Source organism: Strix uralensis, chromosome 20 (genome assembly GCF_047716275.1).
Source record: "Strix uralensis isolate ZFMK-TIS-50842 chromosome 20, bStrUra1, whole genome shotgun sequence".
NCBI classification, from domain to species: domain Eukaryota; kingdom Metazoa; phylum Chordata; class Aves; order Strigiformes; family Strigidae; genus Strix; species Strix uralensis.
The window spans coordinates 11,598,166-11,604,871 of NC_133991.1; positions in this window are offsets into that span (position 1 = coordinate 11,598,166).

The window sequence follows — 6,706 nt, forward strand, 5'->3', positions numbered from 1 at the left end:
GAGGGATGCGGCGAGGGATGCTCCAAGGGATGCTCCAAGGGATCCTGTGAGGGATGTGGTGAGCGATGCTCCAAGGAATGGAGAGAGGGATGCTCCAAGGGATCCTGTGAGGGATGCAGCGAGGGATGCCAGTGGCACCAGGCCAGCGCTGCTCCCCTCCCGCTGCAGGTGCAGGTTTGCTACTCAAGGGTCTGTTCCTTCTTCTTGCGTGTCAGGACCGGGTGCACCGTGCAGGCTGATGCCCTTGTCCCCGGAGGAGGTACCCCCTGGACCCGTCACTCCAGTCCCAATTTCACCTTGCAGCACGCTTTTCTTTATTAATTTATTTTGCGCAGCAATTGCTGCTTAGCCCCAAGTTTTGTTTTGTGGGAACAGAAACAAGACATCAGAGGGAAGCTGGCAAGAGGGCAGAGCTTCACTGGGCAGCATCCTGTCACCCTGACACGTTTACAGCCCTCGCTGTGTTTTATTTCACAAACGCCGCTGGTCTTTGAGCTCTGGGCTCTCAGCAGCGGGTTTGGCTGTGGTGCTGGTGCCAACGGAACCCGTGCAGCTGCATTTGCTCTCAGGACGTGCCAGAAGACCAAGGTCTTGCCTTCAACTTCTGGGTGAACCCAGGGATGAGCCAACAGCAGCAATGATAGAAGAGCAGCAAAAGGATGATGGAGAGCAGTGATGGGTGGTCAGGGGGGTTTTCTGGGGAGAAGATGCAAATCCAAGGAGGAGCATGTCAAGCAGAGGCAAGTTAATGTGGTGGGATGGAGGAAAGCCCTGGCATCTCCACCACAGCCAGCTCTGCTGCTGGGACGTTGCACAGCTCATCTTTGCACAGCCAAGGGACCAAGGAAGAAAATGCATCCTGGATTATCCATGTTTGAGTTCAGGCCCTGTATCCCCATCTCCTCCAGGGCAGCCACTGGGCTCCACCTGCCCAGCAGAACACCAAATAAAAAACCTGCAGACCGTTTTGCTGGGGGAAATGCCCTCCCTGTTGCTGTGGGGAACGTGTGTCCCATGGGCTGGTGTTCGGCCGGTTGGTTGCAGCATCCCCCACCCTTCCGCAGTCCCCCATGTCCCTAAATCGCCATGACAGTCTCTTGGTAAAATATATTTTTTTTTCCCAGCACTTGCAGTGTATCTCACAGCTGTACACTGCCGTATATTAGTATATTATCCCAGAGCTATTTGTTGTCTATCAGCAGTGGTTAAGGCTGCGGGCTGCCCCAGGGAGCCGTGTGCCTGGCGGGGATGTTCATTGTGTCTGAGCAGGTGTTGTTTCTCCCGGGCTGGGGGCCTGATCCAGCCCATGGCCGCCTTCCCTGTGGGGCTAAGGGGGGCACAGTGCCCACTCCACCAGCAAACAGCTCATGCCAACCCATCCACCCCACCACTGTCGTATGCAGAATCACCAGGTTTCCTGTAAATGGCTATGAAAACCCACAACAGGAAAAAACCCTCGTTAAAACCCCAAAAAAGCGGACAGCAGGCTGGCACCTCAGGCCGGTACCCGCAGCTGGAGGATGCTGCCGCATGTTGGGAACTGGGGACCGGGTTGGTTGTTCGGAAAAGCTCGTGCCTAATTGTAAAGGAGGTCAGGGATGCTGCCAAGGCAGGAGCTGAGTCCTCCTCTGGCTCCCTGAGGCTCTCGGGGTGGCTTCACCCCCCACATTTGGGTCGCAGGTTCCCAGAGTTTTCCGCATCCCCACGGGCACGGGAGCAGGATCAGGCCCCACATTCACCCTGCGTTGTGTTACCGCGTGATCTATGGTGTCCATCAGCATCACAGCCATAATACTGAGAGCTCCCGTACACCTTTTTAAAGAACTCCATTTACTGCTACAATGAACACAGGCTGCTCGGCGGAAAAAAAATGGAGACAAGGGGGAGCCTTTTTATTTATATAGACAGCTAAAAAAGACAACCTCACAGGATACGGCATTTACCCGGGGGACAGGAGCTGCCTTCCTAGGTTGGGTTCTTTCTGCTTTATGTCACCTAGTTTGGATCTCCGAATTTCTGCTTGGCCCCTCAGTTCAAAGCTGGGGCAGAAAGGGATGATTCAGGCAGCCCTAGTGTCAAACGTGCCAATTCAGGGTCAAACTGCCCAAAAGTGCAGCTCTGACTTCCTCTCTCCCCAACTTTTACTTGCTTTCTGCTGGAAACAGGATTGATTATTCCTCTTATATGGAGAAATATTCAAGGGAACTTGTTAAAGAGCTGCCCTGGCTGCTGCTGGCAGGGGGGGGCGGGGGGGGGGGTATACTGAGAACCACTGCAAAGTTAAATAAAATTGCAGAGAGACAAATGATTTCTAAATGAAATTGTCCCTTAATTAGCGAGAACTTTGGAGGAAGCGCTCAGGTGCTCCCAGTTATCAATCTGGTGGAGCTTTTCCTCAGGAACCTCAGTTCCCCCAACCAGGTTTCAGGTAAGGATCACTGAAGATTATAAATACCTGAAATGCAGCTCATCTGTTTAAGTCATTCTATTTTCTACCCTCAGCTTGGAGCTTTCCAAAGGGAATTAGAGGTTTGTTGTTGTCTTTGCAGGGGTGGGGTCTGGTCTCCTTGATACTGATTTTGTTTTACTGATTTCTCCTTTTCTTTTTCTTTTTTTCTTGCAAAGAGGTGTTTTACTGGGGACATGAGAGGCACCTCTGAGACCCCAACTCCAGCTGCTCTCCTTTGTTTGCCCTGAATTCCTTCACTTTATTAAATAAGTGCCAAGAATGGGGAGGAAATAAACTGAAAGTCAGTTGATGTCATTTCTTAAAATTACCAGTAGCCCCCTTTGGCTAAGGCTGGAGGGGACCCTGGGAATAATCTCTCATTAAATGATGCTAACAATTCTATTAATAGAAAATGCCTCGTAAAACCCCATAAGAGAGGTAATACCTCTGGTTTTCCCTTGTTTTGTGTTTTTTCTGGGGTGGGGGTTGTTTGCTGGTTTGGTTTTAGTTTCTTGTCTCCTTTGAGTAGTTTGCAAAAAGGGAGGAAGCTTGCTTAGGCTCAATCTGTGAAAATACTAAAGCTCTGTTAGGGGAATAGCTTCTTAGCTGGTATAAATTGTGAGACCTGTGTTAATTTTGTGTGCTAAATTAAATATTTTCCTAACTGTTTATCCTGTTAGCCACCTCTCCGACCAAAAGGCATCAAACACCCCCGCAGCCCCTTCCCCTGCGCTTCACTGCTGGGTATTTGGGAGTTCATTAGTTCAGAGGGCTGAGCTATACATCATCCAGCATTTCTTAATAGTCATCTATTTCAGGACTAATTCCCATCGAAAATGAGCTTTTATTGCGTTAAATAAAACTTCAGGTAATTCTGAGAATAATATTTCTCTAATGTTCAAGACCCAGGGAAAGTCTCCAGCCAAGCTGATGCTGTTTAATCATCATGAAACTACAGATAAGGCAGTGGTGGTGTGTGCAGGTTTCTCCCTGTCCCTCTTTTTTATTTTCCAGCTTTGCACCTTTAGTATCATTTTTGCTTGCAGCTGGATATTTTGCTCCGTAATTTCTTTCCGACCTAATGGCACTTGCTTTTACCGGGTGTTTAAGCTGAACAAGGTAAGCAGCAAAGAAAGCGAGGTTTGTCTGCTGTGTGAAGCCGGTGCCCAGTGCCAAGGAGGAGATGGGCTGTAACAGCCAGTTATTGCCCCCAGCCTTGCAGGGGTGCTTTTCTGATCACACCAGGTGTTGCCTGCCTCCTGACAGAGACATTCAGCACAGGACAGGGGAAAGGAATGGGAAGCCCTGGTGTTTGTATTTTTGTTACAGGACCATCCCTGGTCATGGGTTGGGGCACTGCAGTGGCATTCCTGGGTTGCTGGTGCTGGTTGAAGTCTTGTTGCAAGCTGAAAGGGAAGGGTTAATCATGCCAGTGTCCTCTTTCCAAAAGAAGAGAACAAACTTCAGGGGTGCTGAGCTGGGGCTTGCAGGAAACTGAGCAAACGAAGCTCTGACAGGGGACCCCATCCTGTGCTGCCACCAGAGGGGCCAACACCGTCAGGGACCTCAGTTTGGGGGAGAAAGTCCCCATCTGGGGTCAGGGAGGGCCCTTTGGTGCCCACAGGTGAGACACCAGCGTGTGTCCCCTCCCCTGCACCTCGGTAACCGCTCCCCCGGCCCCAAAACCCACCCCCCCTCCTCAGTGGGGACGGCACTCAGTGCCTGTGGGGATGGGCAGCACCTCCCCTGTGTGTTAAAAAACCTCCTTTAAAACTTAACAGTGGCCAGTAATGAACCAGCAAAGGTTTATTGCCTATAAAGGATAAAATTAATGTAAGTTATCCTCATAAACTCTCCTGATTTGTGCTGGGCCTTTCTATTCTCGCTGCGTGTCTCTGACAGCCTGTTCTAAATAGCTAATAGGGAGCTGTTAGGTCTTGGTGGAGTAGCTTAATTAGCAGATCCCAGCCCTGGTTTGGGTGGCACCTTCCAAGGAAGCCCACGATGCGCCCACGGCCTCTTCATCCCACAGCAAAGCAGAGCCACAAATTACATTTTTGTTTAAGAGGTTTCTCACTAGGATACAATCTTTGGTAAATATATTTTTCTAATGACTGCAGGATCACTGCTTTTTCCACTGTCAGGCCACGCTGTTCCCCCACCTCTCCTGTGACTGACCAACTGCACTAAACTCCCCATCGTGTAAATAATTCCTAGAGGGGGGAAAAATTGCACCTTGTTTTTATTTTCAGTAATACTGTAGCCAAAACCTAAATGAGAAATTCAGCAAAGAAAGCACAGAAGACAAATATATAGTGGCATGTACCTCTGACTTACAGTCCGCAGCATGTTTTTATGGTGGTTACTTATTTTCAGTAAATTGATGAGGCTTAAAGGGGAAGCTAAACTTTTAGCTGATATATAGGTGAAATAATACTAAATTCCCGTATTAAAGATCATCATTAACCTGTTTGGTTTTTATTGGGCTAACAGTAAACACAACAAGCTGTGAACAGGGTGTTTAATTATTTCAATGAATATTCATAACATACAGGACCTTTAGAGTAAATAAAGAGAAGAAATTGTTCCACAGCGATTGGGGGGGTTGATAAGCAAAGTCTTGTCTTTACTTTAGAGTGAGCAAAATAAAATATGCCTGCACTGTAAACCCTCGTTTTTTCAGGTGCTATATATATATACATATATTTAAGGAATAAATACACCTCTTACTAAGCAACTTATTAAGAGAGTCGTTTGTTTTCAGTGGACACTAGGTACATTTGCAATAATTTTGGCCTTAAACAGGAGAAGCACTGGGAGCCTGATGCTGTGCCACAGCAACTCATAACACAGACAGGGTCACTGATTTCTGTAAAACCACCCGGTTTGGGGGTTTTGGCTGAAGCCTGGAGCCCCTCTTTTTTTCCCTGTTCCCCAAACCCTCTCTTTGCAGCATCCTCACTTGGGGTAATAACTCCAAAGGTGTTTTTAGGGAGCTGGTTAAATAAGACATCGCATAGGCACGACATGGGGATCTGCACAACTACTTTCTGGGAGGCTGCAAGAGGTACCACAGCACTGGCTGAAGTCCTTTGTCCTATGTTATATATAAGGGCATGTGTATGTTGAACCAGTACAGGAAGATATATGTTATAAAGCTCTCAATACAGACAATAGGATTGGATGCCATAAAGGGACGTGTGACTTGTGAATTAAGAGACTTGGTAACTTGTAGAATGATGGTTTTAAATGACTTTATTTTATAGCTAGTTTCTGCCATCTGAGTGATGTTGCATGTATTGGTTGTATTTATAACTTAATAGCTTTTCTCAATTTTATTATACTTTTTATGATACTTGTGGCTTTATGGTACTTCATAATTTTTCTCAGATTCATTAAATCCAGTTGAGGGTGGAGCTAATGGCAGAGCAGGTAGTGCATTCCCAGGGCCATGGAGCAGTCCGTAATCCCCCTGCAAAGTGCCGGAGCTGTATCTGGGATGAGCTCACACCATGTGAGATGACCTGGGGCTGCGGGTGGAAGAGGGGAAGGATGGAGCGGGTGGCGATGGCTGACACCCAACTGCTTGGAGGCAGCTTGAGGCCAGCCTGGGAGCTGCTGCCTGCTTGTGCTGGTGAAGATGACCCAGTCTTGGCAGAAGCAGTCACTGCCCTGCATGGCGATGCTTAAATATTTGCTTACAGCTGCATTTAGACACCGTTCCCTTCGCTAATGCAGGGCGGTGCGTTTGCACCCAGGCTTGGGCTGGGCTGGGAGCTCATTCTGTGACAGCAGCAAAGAAATGGCATCATTTAGGCTTTACATCCTACCAAAACAGCTGGTCAGGGCCCAGTTCCCCAATATGCCCAGGATGAGGCACGGGAGGGACCCTGGCCTATTGCAGCCACCCTGCGGGGTCTCCCAGGAGGGCCGGGAGAGGACGGATGCGCCGGGCGGGCAAGGGATGCTCCGATGATGTTCCTCGTGCTCCTTGGCGTCTTCATTTCACAGGTGGCCCCTGTTGTGGCGGGGTTCGGGCAATTTTTCTCTTCTGAACTAGTTAAACCACTTATTCCTTTCCATAACCATGGGGCAGGGGGAGGGAAATTTTGCATTTAAATCAAAGGGGTATTTTGGCAACTTGGGCTTTAGTATTGACAAAATTTTGTAGAATTTCACTGATTTCTGCATTAACCTTCAGCTCTGCCATGTTCTGTTTATTGTAACCTTTCTGGATAGGTAGATGCCTCAGACCAA